Here is a 15,482-nt window from a genome sequence, read left to right on the forward strand (position 1 = left end):
ACTTTTAATCTTTTTTTGAGCAATAACAACATGAAATCTGAGTTGTCTGTAATAATGTTTGAAAACACTTTCCTTACTTGTATTATGAATCAAAGCGGATTCTAGTGGTGGGTACCTTTCTTCCTTTTTTCTTAAGCAACAAATTATTGATATTAGCTTCTTTCTTTACAGATTTCCTTGTCCTTCTCATACAAATAAGAAAAGTAAAATTGCTATAGATAATATGTGTATACTTTGAGATGGGAAGAGCTTAGGAAACATGTACTATTATGTATGTGTTATTAATATGTACAATATTTGACTTCTAAATAAATGTTACCAATTTCAATTGTTAATGTATAAAGCAGTACTTTTAAGAATTAAATTACCTCAAGTTTTTCTTGGTAAGCACTAAAAATTAATGTATTTACCTGAATAAAACTTTTGGGCACTCAAAAACAGTGAGGACATCATTACTTGTCTGAATGATTTAAAGAGAAATGTTGTATGAAAGACATCTGTTTACATGCAAAAAGTCTGTAGGATGTTGGTGGGATTATGGTTAAATGTGTGTTTATATATTTATACTTCATTCCAAGTAGAAAGAAGCACAGTTTCAGTCCTTGGCTTTACTGTCACAGAAATAAATATCAATGATAGTAAAATGCTAGCCAAAATGATTTTTGTATGTAAGACTGGAGCTGTATTTTCACAGTCAAAGGCCTCTGGACTTAATCCAGTCCAGTATTAAGGAAATAAATGCCCAAACAATAAACATTGTTCCCTGAAGGAAAGTAGTTTCCTCCCCTAGGCTACAGTAGATGGAGAAAAAATGCTAGAATTTCAGCAGTGCTCCTCGTCAGACAAAGAAAATCATGTCTGGGGTAGATTGACTGTGTAAAAGAATACTGCAGACTCCTGAAGATACAAGCAGATTTGAAACATCATTTTGCTCTGGGATGAACCTGAAAAATATATCTGTATACAAATCTCTGTAGAGCTGTGTTCTGTGGAATGACTAGAAGGAATTCTGCACATGCCTAAATCTAAATTTTTCAGCTGGTTCTAATATGGAGAAAGAGTCAATCACTAGTTTTCTCCAATCTAAATTTATGGAGAGTTTAAATCTGATCCAAGAACATGATCATTAGTAACTATGCAGATCAATCTTAGTTGCTGAGGTGATAGAAGAAACTAGAGCCATTTGAGTCTGGTGGCTTGATGCTTCTGAAAGAGTTTGCCTCCAGCTAAGGCATTTATAGACCATAAACAGTGATTATGAAACATAGCCATAATAATATATTGTTATGAATGATAGTGCTGTTCTTCATTTAGCATTTTTATTTAGTATAGCACACATTATTGTATTAAGTCCTATTTAGGGGTGTTCATCTTGATTCTCTTTCTATCCCAAGATATGTTCTCATCTTTTTTAAGCACCCTACTTGCTGTGGGAGTACAGTGTGGAGGTTCTGAACTCACATGCTCTTTTGTATCTTGGTTGCCTTTGTGGTCTACTTATCAAGTCTCCCTTTTTATGTAATGCATGGTTAGTTCTGTCCCCCTGGCTCCTACCTATCACAGTTTCCTCAAGACACACATCTCTCCTTGGGCCAGACACCATGATCACTAAGTAGGGAAAAAAACCCCAAAACAACCAAAACCCCAGCAAATTATCATATAGGCTAAAAATCTGTAGAACTACTGAAATAGTAGTTAATGGTTTGAAAATGGTTTTCCATAACAATGTGACTAATATAGACCCTACTGGATAAGAAATAAGTGAGACATATTTACTTCAGACAAGTATTTTTTCAGTGCACTTGACCAGTCAGTCAAATATAATCAGATTTAACAAAACAGCAGTGGGTACTCTGGTGATGTTGTTTTGTCCTGCAACTAGGCTGCCAGAAGGTGAAGAAAGACAAAGGATAGAATAAGAAACCCTGCCGATAACCTTAACAGGAGCTGCTGTGTTTCCCCTGTTCCCCTAATCCCTGTTCCCTATTTCTTCAAGCACATGTCATCCATACTCCTGAATAAACAAGACCCTGAAATTCTTCCCAACATTTCTGTTTTAGCAGGGGAGTATTTGATCAGCCATACCCACCACTGGCTCTGTCTTAGCAACTACATTCTTTCTGGGCCAGAGGCTGTTCTGCTTATGTCAAACTCATCAATCATAAAATGAGTCAATGCAAAAATAACAGTGTCAGTGAACAGGGAATGCTCTGAGGTCCATTAGTGCCTTCCTGATCAAAGGTGATGGGATATCTGAAAATAAACACTCACTCTGAAAGGAAATTGTTTCTGTAGGATGATGTTATGGCTTAGAAGAGATATAAAGGACGAGTGCTTCCAAAAATCTCCTTCTGCCCTCTGGTCCTCTTATTTTACCCTTGAGAAGAAGAAGAGCAAATGAGCAAATTCATCAAGATTGAAGTTCTAAAACTTTAAAAAAGACATTCATCTGCATCTTATTTTGAAATGGTGATTTCTTTCAAGATGCGCTCCACTTAGGATAGACCTGTTCCATTACATCAGCAGATAATTAAGGCAGGCTCCTGCATCTCTGTACAGAAACTGAAAATTCAAAATTTTGGAATTAGCCAAGTTAGGAAAAATCTTTTTCTTATTAGTTTAAAAAGGAATGACTGAAACATAGTGGTTAATAAAGAGCAAATAATACTATTCATTTTTTCTAGGGAAGGCATCTGCTGCAATTACAAAGTGAAAAGCTTAAAACAGATAAAAAAGATATAATTATTTCATAGCATTAAACTGCAACTTTGCTGAAATAGGCATACTTTCAGGGTTGAGCCTGAAAAGGGTTCAAAAATTGTACAGGATTCCTTACTTATGCATATCTATAGTTTGGTTAATTTTTCTTTCTGTTTTGGATTAAATTTACAGATATTATAGAAAAAGCATACTCTCTACACTTGATTTGTAAGGCTAGGTTCTAGGAGATCTTAGAGCACTTAGAGCAGTCACAAATTTCAAATGATCGCCTAGTGGTTTTGGATGAGCCTGTGGTATCCAGGATGTTTATATTGTTTGATCTTGCACAGCACACTAATTAAGTATGAATATCAAGTACTTAATTAAAGTTAATGTTGATGTTTTGTCCTGCATTCATCTCAGCATTAAGGAGCAATTAAATCTCTAAGTGACTCAAGAACCATGAATTTCAGAGATAATTTTATCATTTTATAGTTAGCATGTGTTACAAACACCTTTCCTTCCTGAATACAAGTTTCTTGAAAGGAAGATGTGTGCTGTCAGAGTTAAGTGCACTCAGGTGAATATAGCAATTATAAAGGTGACGGAATAATGCCTCTTATTAAAGACAGTCTTTGAGCAGCCATCTAACAGTGTATTTTTCTGTCCTGGTTTCGACGAGGATGGTGTTAACTTTCATTGGAGTATTTCATCACATGTGATGTCATGTCCAGGGATTTTTTTTTTTTTTTTTTTTTTTGACTCACTATTGTTACTGCTGTTTTCTTGTTATATTTAGTAAATTCTTTCTTTTTATTCGACCTACGAATTCTCTTCTTTTTTTGTCCCTCCCCTATTTCACCAGGGAGGGGGGAGGTGAACGAATGGCCAGATCATCAAATTCTGGTGAAATGTGTAGAGGCTACTGAGCTGGAGGAAGTTTATATGAATGCCATTGAAGGTGTTTATTAGGAAAGTGTGAACCAGTTAAGGTTAAGATAAAAATAAGTATACTTGCATTCCAACTCCAAATGAATCAGAACCAAATTATTCTGAGCTTTAAAGACATTTGGCAAATTGTTTAAAAAAGATGTCTATAAATCCTGATTATATTTCTTTTCTGAATGGCATAATGACTTCTACAGTCTATTTATGGATGTCATAATCTTTAAGATGTCCTACAAGTCATGGTATGCTCTTCTGGGGGTGCTTGGCAGGTTTCTGTGTTCTAGTCATGAAAGATAAGCTCAGGAATATTTAGCAGAAAGGAGGATGTAACATGAACTTTACTATCAGGTAGGAATGTGAATATGCATTACACAGACTTATTGCACAGAATCACATATTATTTGAGATCAGAAGGGACCTCTGGAGCTTGTCTAGTCCAACCCACAACTCAGTGAAGGTTGCTCAGAGCCACGTCCAGTAGAGTTTTGATTATCTCTAAGGATGGAGACTATAATTTGTCTGGGAAATCTGATCTGTTGTTTGATCATACAGTAAAAAAAAAAGATAAAAATAAAAATCTTAAGTCTAAATGAAATTACATGTATTTCAGCTTCTGCCCATGGACTCTTATCCTTTCTTTGGGCGCAGTTGAGGAGCCTGGGCTTGTCTTCCTTAACCTCCCAGACCATCAGATATTTGTACACATGGATAAGATCCATCATGGACATGAGCTTCAACAAGGCCAAGTGCCAGGTCCTGCACTTGGGCCACAACCACCCCATGCATGGCTACAGGCTTGGGGAGGTGTGGCTGGAGAGCTGTCTGGAAGAGAAGGATCTGGGGGTTCTCATTGACAAGCAGCTGAACATGAGCTGGCAGTGTGCCCTGGTGGCCAAGAAAGCCAACGGCATCCTGGCTTGTGTTAGAAACAGTGTGACCAGCAGAAGTAGGGAGGTGACAGTCCCCCTGTACTCTGCACTGGTGAGGCCACACCTGGAGTATTGTGTCCAGCTTTGGGCACCTCAATAAGAGAGAGATATCGAGGTGCTGGAGCGAGTGCAGAGGAGGGCAACGAAGCTGGTGAAGGTCCTGGAGAACAGATCCTGTGAGGAGAGATTGAAGGAGCTGGGACTGTTCAGTTTGAGGAGGAGAAGGCTGAGGGGAGACCTCATCACTCTCTGCAGCTACCTGAAAGGACATTGTAGAGAGGTTGGTGCTGGTCTCTTGTCACAGGTGATTAGTGACAGAACAAGAGGGAATGGCTTTAAACTGCAACAGGGAAGGTTCATATTGGACATTAGGAAAAAAATTTTCTCAGAAAGAGTGGTCAGACAGTGGAATAGGCTGCCCAGGGAGGTGGTAGAGTCACCATCCCTGTATGTGTTTAAGAGTCGTTTAGATGAGATGATGGGGGATTTGGTGTAGGGGAGAACTTTGTAGAGTAGGTGATGGTTGGACTCGATGATGCCAAGGGTCCTTTCCAACATGAATGATTCTGTGATTCTCTTCTCCAGACTAAACAATTCTCACTCACACAACCTCTTTTTGTATGAGGGATTCTCCAATCCCTTAAACATCCTCAGAGCCCTTTGATGGACTTACTCCAGTATGTCTACCTCTGTCTTGTACTGGGCAGTCCAGAACTGGACAAATTACTCCAGATATTCACTGCTCACCAGTGTTGAGTATAGAAGAAAGATCATTTGTCTCAATCTGTTGGCAACGCTCCTAGTAATACAGCCTGGGATGCTTTTAACCTTTGTTGTTGTAAAGGCACATTATTAGTGCATGGTCAGCTACTTGTCCACCAGGACTCCTGATTCCTACTCTATCAAGTTGCTTTCCAGCAAGGTGATCCCCAGCCTGTACTGGTGGCTGGGGCTATTCTTCCCTAAGTGTGGAACTTGACATTTTCCATTGCTGAGCTCTCAGTTTGGGAGGGAATACTGTTGGGAGAGCTGACCCAAACTGACCAAAGGGATATTCCACACCATATGACATCATGCTTAGCAATAAAAGCTGGGGGAAAGAAAGAGGAAAGGGGGAACATTTGAGTTATGCTGTTTCTCTTCCCAGCCAACCATTGATAAAACCCTACTTTCCTGGAAATGGCTGAAAGCCTGACTGCCAATGGGAAGTAATGAATTAATTCCTTATTTTGCTTTGCTTGTGCACACAGCGTTTGCTTTACTTATTATCATCTTTATCTCAACCCATGAGTTTTCTTACTTTTACCCTTTTTACCCCTCCAATTCTTTCCCTCATCCTACCTCAGAGAAGTGAGTGAGAAGTGGTGTGGGTTTAACCCACAACAACAGTTATTGAGGAGAGAGCAGTAGATATTGAGGTCCACTTAGACCTCAATAGGTCTTTGATACTGTTTCCCATAAATCCTCATAAAGATGCTGACGGTGAAGAATTTGAGCATCTCTCTTATGAGGAAAGGCTGTAAGAGCTGGGACTGTTCAGCCTGGAGAAGAGAAAGCTCAGGCAGGACCTTATCAATGCATATAAATACCTGAAGTGAGGGTGCAAAGTAGATGGAGTCAGGCTCTTTTCAGGGATTCCCAGTGACAGGACAAGATACAATGGGCATAAACTGAAACACTGGAAGTTCTGTCTGAACATTGAGAAATACTCTTTTACTGTGAGTGTGACCAAGCACTGGCACATGTTGTTATTTTTTGAGATATTCAAAAGTTGCTGGACATGATCTAGGTGGCCCTGATTGAGAAGGCAGATTGGACTAGATGATGTCCAGAGGTCCCTTCCAACCTCAAACATTCTGAAATTCTGTGACTCTATGACTGTGATTCTGCGATTCTGTGACTCTGAATCTGGGACAATGTTATGCATTCATTAAGGTTCATTTTTGTATGTGGAGTAATAAGGCCTTCACACTTCCAGATCCATTAGTGGTTCTGAAATTGTATTGTTATACAGTTAAACTAGATCTTTATTTGTCAGAGTCATCAGGTATGTTATAAGGTTTTTGCTTATCATGAAATGAGTAGAAAATGAGATGGTATGAGAGACTCTAGGTTGGCAAAAGGGGGAGCTGAAGCTTCATATGGGTCCTGAACACGTGAAGCATGCTCAAAGCAGCTATTTTTAAATAAAACTCTTCTTAAACACTTTTTAAACAAAAACCTTCTCTCACTTTGCAATTAAATTGGGACTTTTGCCTTAATTAAGAGACACAAAACAAAACAAAAATCCAACTCAAAGAATTTATCATGGGATATTATAATTGGGATGGATTAGAAAGAGGAGGGCACAGTGCTTGATTGAAAATAGCTGTGCTAGTTTAAAGGTCTGTAGATTTGGAAGTTTTTTCCTTCCCTCTTTAATTTCCTGGCTTGGATTTGGCACACACACATGCATGCATATGCGTGTGTGCACACACACACAGAGTTGACAGCTTAGGAAAAAAATATTTATTAGACCTCTCCTTCTCTAAAGTCTTTCTGAGATGGAACTTCTATTGCTTTCGTTACAAGAAAATGCAAGAAGCTGTTTTAAATCAGTTCCCCATGGTACCAAGAATGTTTCAGTGCTGTTTAACTTCCAAAACCCATACTGTCTAGTGTTGACTAAGTGAAGCTGGAATTCCTTCTTCTTAGTTCATAATGTCCTTTGTTTACCACAGGAAATAATCTTTCACACATCTATTTCCTTCACTAATATTCTATCACCCATGAATGATGAAAGTTTAGTGCTTGTGAGAACTTCCTCAGTCTTTGTATCTTTATGAGAGTAAAGACAGCACTCTTCGTATTTTACAATTACTAACCAGATTGGAAGCAATCAAAAGTTGTCAAAACATATCGCTGTGACTTTTTGAAATGAAATGCATTAGGTAATTCAACATGACATTTGCTCCAAAGTACCAGCTAATTAAAACAAAAAAAAATGAAATAAAAATAAACCACAAATTGATTCATCCTCTAAATTTCAGTTCATGAAAATTTTAAGATTTTGAACCTCTTCACCAGAGCGGAGTTAGTACCGTGATTTGTCAGACTCAGGAAAACTCTTACTTGGACTAAAAAGGTTTTGTTGTAGTTTGAGCTCAGAGGGCACCGGAGCACCATGCAGCTGCTCACTCCCCCCTTCCCCTCAACTCTGAGAAGGAGAAAAACAAAGCAAAAGGCTCAGTGGTTTGAGCTCAGAGGGCAACTGAACATCACGCTGTCACTCACTTCTCCCTTTGCCCTCAGCACTAAGGAGTTAAGGCAAAAGGCTCAGGAATCAAGATAAAAACAGGGAGGGATAAGTCATCTGTTAAGATCACAGGCAAAAGACAGATTCATCAGGGGAAGAAAAAAAGAACATAAATTTAATACAGATACTAACAACAACACATAACAGACAGAGCAGGACCATGAGCAGCATTACCACACCTTGAAAACACTTTCCCCCACCCCTCCCTTCTTCCTGGGCTCAGCTTTGCTCCTGAAATCTCAACCTCCTTCCCTCACAATGGAGCAGGGGGAAGGGAATGGGGAGTGTAGTCAGTCCTGCTGCTTCTTCCACGTTGAGGGTAGGGGAGAACTTCTGGCATTCCTCACCTGTTCCAGCATGGTCCCCCTTTCACAGGAGACAGTCCTCCACAAACCAACTCTGACATGAGTCACTCCCACATGTGTGTGGGTCACCCCTGGGTGTTGAAATCCTCCCAGCACTGAACTACAAGAGTGGGGCCTCTTCCCACAGGGTCCCGGCTTTTTTTGAGCACAATCACCTGGTTTGGCATGGGGCCCCCCACAGGCTGCTAATTGGCATCTGCTCTACCATAGACTCCCATGTGTGATGGGGGGCGGCCCTGCTGTCTCACTATAGGGTACAGAGGAGTCTCTGCTCCAGTGCACCTTCTCCCCTTTATCCTCCTTCGTTTCACTGACCTCAGTGTTAGCACAGATGTTCTCCTCACAACTCCAACTCTTCCTCCTAGGTTCCCCTTCTTAAATATGTTATCACAGAGGTGCAGCTACCATCACTAATTGACTCAGCCTTGGCCAGAGATGGGCTGGACTTGGAGCTGGGGGAGCTTCAAGAAGCTTCTTACAGAGGGCCACTGCTGTAGCCCCCTCCTCCACTACCAAAAACCCCCAACACTCACTGAAACCCAGGACAGACTTCATTAGCTCAAAAAGAGTGAGATTTACTTGTCTTTTTTTTAGTATAATATTGTTTTGCTGCCATAGGAACTACTAACTTCAGTCCTGGGTGAGAACACCCAGAATGTTAACAACTGAGCTGATGAGGTGAAATAAAAATATAAACAAAATAATGTTTGCTTCAAACTGCAAGTTACTTTTAAATTGTATACTGTGTAGCATGCAAGATAGTATTTAGAACTATATCCAATCTGTCTTTCTATAAACAATGAAAGTATTTAATTGGAAAAATACAACTTGCTACCTTCAGAAGCAGTTTTAAAATGTATTTCTTAACATTGCGTATAGAGTCTTGAACCACATATATTCAGCACAGTTTCTTCACTGTCTCTGGTTTTGATTCCAGTTGTAATGTAAAGACACTATCTACTGTATAACAGCCTTTCACTACCCAAAAAGAATAATTAGTCTAGATTGCTTAATGAGGAGAGCTATCAAGTCACTGTATCTGTAGCAACTTGAAAATGCATTTTGGATTGTAAATTATGACTTTATAAATATTAATTTAGTTATAAAGCAATGTCAATATACACAGCACTTCAGCACTTGATATATAGTGTACAAAATCAAAAAGTGTCTCTCCCAAAAAGGGTATACAATCTAAATTTAGACATTGATAAATTGTCACAGGAATTTTGTTCAAGAAAAAAAAATCCATTTTCTTTTACATTTTGTGACATTGAGTCCACTATTCTCTTTTTTCCCCTTTTTGCTTAAATGTTATGAGTAGCTGAGGAATTAGCATTAGAAATTGCCATGAATCCAACTATGCTAGTTCATCACTAAGAGGAATATAATAACCCATAATCTTGAAACTTTCTATTCAAATGTATCACTTAATTCCTTTTGTCATTTGTTGAGCTTTTTATTTATTTTTAGCTTGATGTATTTATAACTGTCACATAGAACTTGATTCCAAAAACACTTCCACATGTGAGAAACAGTTAATAGCAATTTTCTTATCTTTGTTTCTGTCTACAAGCATAGGATTTCTTCTACACACCTTTCATACTTGTCATGACCATTGTCAAAACCATATTGATATCTACGGCTAATTCTCCCTCAGAATCTCCAGAATATTCTACTTCTTCCCCCAGAGATACTTCTTTTGTCTTATATTCACTTTTCTTCAAGAACATAAAGGGATGCTGCATCAGATTATCTTCCTTGTTGATTCATCTGATCACATCACTCCCATCTTTGTATCTTTTTCACCGAATTCCTATCCCCACCATGTCAAATTCAACCTCCAAAGCTTTCTCTGTGCTGCCAGAATTATTCACCACCCTTTTAGTCCTACCTTTGTACCATTTTTGTACCTCACCATAGAATTAATATGTGATGCTTGTTTGTTTTATCATACACTTACAAAAAGATCTCTGTGAACCACTTGTATTTTATATTTCCAAGACCTTTCGTTTTCTTTTTCTTTAAAAGGGTGAAGTTCTTCTAAAGGACCATGCCACCACAGATTGTGGAGTGAAACTTATGAATAGATATTTTACTACAACAAAAAACACCCCAGAAGAGTCACATTTTGCTTGTTCTATTCCTGAAACTTTGCCTCCATATCATTGCCTCCATGGGAAGCAATTGCAACTGTATTTGGAGAACAAGGACCTATACTCCTGAAGAATTGAGATGGTTGGTTTCAGATGGTGAAGAACTGCATTGTTTGCTAACAAACTTTATAAAATATGGTATAGTTTCAGGAAAGGAGATAAAAGATACTGCAAAATGCCTCTAAGTCAGGTGAAACTACTGTGGTTTTATGGTGCTTTCCTCTGTTTTGATGAGCACCACATCCATGTCTGGGAATGCTCCTTACTACAGGGAGCTGACAGAGTTTGCTCAATACAGATTGTCAAGTCTTAACCCGACACAACTGGTTTTAGGATTTTCCTACTGACTACCCTAGAATATTTTCAACAGAGTGATTATCCTGTTCACACATTTTTTTGTCTGCTTATAATTGGGAAAATTATACATATATTAATAAATTGGAGAAAATAAATGTTGTTTACATGAATTTATGAAAAATATATTTGTGAGATTAACACAAAAAATTAAAGAGAGATATATATATTAAAAAATATACTTATTTTTGGTTTCCAGGAAAAAAAAAAATCATTACCCAAGCAGTGTGGGAGTTTGGGGTTTGGTAGGGCAAAGAAAAAAAAAAAAAAAGAGAAATTGCTAGAGAAAAAAAATACAGGGAAAGAAAATTTCATGCTCATAAATAGAAGACAGAAACAGCTGGTCTTTCTAATGAAACAGATTACATAATTTATTCTTTTTACATGAAACTAATGACACAAGTTAGGTAATTTTGTTATGCCAATTTATTGGTCCACCAGTAAATAAAAATGTTCTAATACTACTGGAAACTCTTTTGTCACTGTAACCACCTGGCTTGGCACCATGTGTAATGTAAAGCCTATTTGTGTGAAGATTTTTTAGGTTCTGAAGGTTTTGGATGTGTCTGGACTTCTACATACTTTTGTGAAATAACTTCTTAATATTATACTTAATATTTCCTTATGTCACTAGGTTTCCTTGAAATACAGCTAAGAAAGATCATGCAGCTTTGTTTCTGTCTTTGTAGAGAAGTTGTGTGAGATTTTGTTTCTGAACATCTTCTTAAGGGATTAATAATAATATTTGATAATGTAAAATATATTAAACAGAAGGTACATATGTCCAGCTGTAAAGAATAAGACAGAACAACTGACTCTGGAATTCAAGACACTGAGCTTTTCAACATATGTTTCAACATCTCATAACTTATTACTTGAAGAACAATTCACCTCACTCTGTTCCTATTATAAAGAGGGTTATAAAATCAAAATATATAAATCATTTATCTTTCAAGATTTTCACATGTAAACCTTGAAACATCTGTGCATTTATGGTTTGACTTGCAATTTCAAAACAAAACTGTTCATGAAACTTACACTGCATTGCCTTCATTTTATTCTTATATGCACTTGTGTGTATGCATATCTATAGAAGCATATTTTTGCAGTAAGATATACTTTATGCAAACCTGCAAAAGTGCTTTCTACTGATTCTTTAAAGCACAAACCAAGAGAAGAAAGAGATATCTAAATAAGGAAAATAATCCTATCTATTACTCAGCAAGCACATTGACTCATTTAATTTCTTAGTCTTTTTAGTGCATACATCCTTCCTGTTTTCATAATTGTCAATATTTTTGTCAACAGAATGACACATCAAAAAGTAAAGAAAATATCCAGCAACGATAGCTATTGGAGAAAAACTGTATATTGTATAATTGTGAGCAGCACTACTTGAATTTTAAAAACTCTTATGAGATACTTGAGATAATTTTTAAAATTGAAATTGTCTTTAGAAATTATTCTGTACATCCTTTAAAGAATAAAATTTGGGTAACAAAACTATATGAAATCTTTTTAATTCTTCATTTGGAAATGCTTTAACTTTCTTCCCTTCCAAATAGTAAGAAAATACTAAATCTAAAATCAAAATCTCTTGTACAGTCATGAAACAGTGAAGCTGTAGCACAGAGGAAAATCATCACTAAATTTTTCAACCTTAACTAAATATTTAGTTTTGAGATCTATCTGACAAACAGTAGCTGAAAATGACACACCTGGAAAAAAAAAGTTGTTTGCTAAATTTGTATCTTCTAACACAAAAGAAAACTTGAAAATTTCTGAGTAATTCTACTGAATTTCCAGATAAGAGTCTAACAGAAAACAACCCAGAAAATGTGTTTGTCACTTCAGTGTTGGAGACTTCTCTAGTTTTACAATACTTAATAATAAGCTGTCCATAATTTACAATGTTTAGTTCCACTTCTCTTAACTTTTGCCCATTCTTAGAGTGTTCTAAAATTGAATCACTTTTGAGGTGATCAGCCTTTTTTTTTTTTACCTTGAGTCCACTATAGTCAAAGATGACAGTGTGGAGGCTGTATAAAGATTGTATAAATCAAGACTTCTGCCCTGCAAGTGAGGCAGAAAGTGTGCTTATACCCTTGCAAAATTCCGCGTCACTCAGCAGGTGACTTGCTCCTGAGTTGTTAATGCTTATGCCTGCTTGATATATGTCTCACATGTTCTCCTGTCCAATGCCATGCTGTTTGTCTTTGAGGGAGCCTTGGCATACAAGAAACATGGTGTTGTGTTTCTTGAACTATTTTTCTGACAATAATATTTCCTCTTTTTCAATCTTAAGTTCACGATATAGAACCTGTGTAGGCATTGTGTATTGGCCCAGAACATATTTATCTAGCCCATTAGCTCCTCAGATGTGCAGTCAGTAAAACTGACTACCATATCACTTACAATAAGGGATTTCTGTTTAAAGTTGTCAGGTTGAAGGGTACCTCTGCTGCATATCATTCAATTCTCATATCCATATAACAGTACTGTAAGCACATATATTTTATGCATTTAAATATATACATTTACTCTGGTGAGATTCCACACTGTCTTTGTTGTTGCCTCATAAACTCAAAATAAACCATCTTTACTTACACCTATAGTATTCTTTACTGTAAAATCCCAGTGCCCACATCACCTAGCATATTATTTCTCTGAATTTATGTGGCAGCAGTTGAATACAAAGCAGATGACTGGTTGAAATACTCCATCTTTTTTGTGGCCTCAGGCTGTACACTAATCTCTTCATTCAGATGATATATTATCATTTTTTGTGGTGAATTAAAACAGACAGAGTTGTAAAGACAATATATTATCATTATTACATAGTTTGGGATGAGGAAAGAAATCTATACCCTCTGCCAATTGAATAAGTGTCCTTTCTTTATGGAGGTGAGTGACTCTTGTCTTCATATTTGTCGCAAGACTTCAATTTTGTCTGTGGTAGGACACCATGGTATATATCAAACAGCTTATATCAGTAGGTCATTAGCTTAATGTGCAACAAATTCTTGCTGGCAGCTATTGATTTTAAAGGCGTACCATAGCAACATATGCCAGCACAAGATCATTTCAGACTGATAATAATCTGAGTGCTGGACTTTCACTGCATACTAAAGTTTCACATTGGTGATAGTTTGGAAGCTGAGGCAAAAATGAAGGTGAGATGTTTTAACAAAAATGAATCACAGTTTCTTTTATTTGTATTCTATTTATATTTATTTTAAATGCAAAAATTGGAATTGAATATACAATTAACATTTGTGCATTCTTTCCTACCAAAACAGTGCCAAAAATGAAGAAGAGATTCCCTTAAAAAGATCACCGCGTGCACCTGGCTCTCTTGCATGCTATGTCATTCACCTGTCTAGGATTTTTGCATTCATACAGCAATTAAATTTTCTAACTTCATATTCTAAATTTAATACTATTATTTTGATGTAATTCGCCAACCCAACTCCAGTCTTGACTCTTACACATGTCTGACAGGGTTAAGTTATGGGTGTATCTAGAGTGTGTATGCTTTAGTGTCCATCTGGGACTGGTCTGTGGTTAATGCTGTGGCATTCATGCAATTATATTCCTTCTAAACATCTCACTTCCTTGAAGTGTTGTGTGCTAAAGCATGAGCTTGGTTTTTCCTCCGAGCAATGGTTTGTCTTTTTGAACAGAGTACAAAGTGTATGCTAACTGAATTGTAGTCATTCCTGGACCATGTAACCAGCTTCTGGAATGTAAAAATAATCTAGTATTTTAACATTACAAATCAGGATGCACAGCAAACTACATGCACTGCTATTAATATACACAAATTTCAGTTTACAGAATGTAATAATAATTTTGTACTAGTTTGTCCCTCTTTTGGAAATCTTTTTAGAAGTTTCTGTATAGTCTCAAATTTTCCCTTCTTTTCAGACACTCAATGCCTGTTCCTTTAAGTGAGAACACTGGTGAAATATCACTCATGTTCTAGTATGCTACTTGTTATGAATGAAAATCCAAGTCATACCTGTGAATATGGAGCACATAATTAATTAAGGACCAATGGATCTGGATTATGTGTTTCTTTCCTCTTTCAAATAAAGTGTAATATATGGGCCAGCGCCAGAGATGCATGTACAATTTAACAGTGAGAGGAAATGAAGACATGCAGGTGTTTTCTTGGCTAACAGGTAGGAGTTAGGCAGGTGCTCATTTCTAAAAAAAAAAAAAGGGTACAAATTTTGATCATTTTTATTTCTCAATAATATTTGAATCTTGTTGCTGGGGGTTCTGTGGCACTTTCTCTAGACTGAACGCTGATGGCAGCACTATATTTTTCATTTGTTTATTCCCATAAGAAACACAGAACAATCTTCAAAGATAATAGATCTTCATATAATAAATCTGTCAGTTTCACTGCTTTTGTAACATATTTGATGGAAAGGAATAATGAAAGATAAAAACTCAGAAATACCATCCATTGTTATTTTGAATTTATTTATTTTTTTATTTAGCGGTATTGCAGGGGAGTTACTCCTAAAAATATATGTTTTAGTACTTTTAGGCGTAGGAAGATTTTATAGCCTGAATGGTTGTGCTTTGTTTTTTTGTGGCCTTTTTTTTTAAAAAAAATTAATATTTATTTCTGGAAAAATTATGTGATTTTTTAATATCATATAGCTATGAAATTGTTTGATCAAATAATCCTTTTTCCATTTAGCATATACTGTTCCAAGGAATATAG

Source organism: Athene noctua, chromosome 6, assembly GCF_965140245.1.
Source record: "Athene noctua chromosome 6, bAthNoc1.hap1.1, whole genome shotgun sequence".
Classification (NCBI taxonomy): domain Eukaryota; kingdom Metazoa; phylum Chordata; class Aves; order Strigiformes; family Strigidae; genus Athene; species Athene noctua.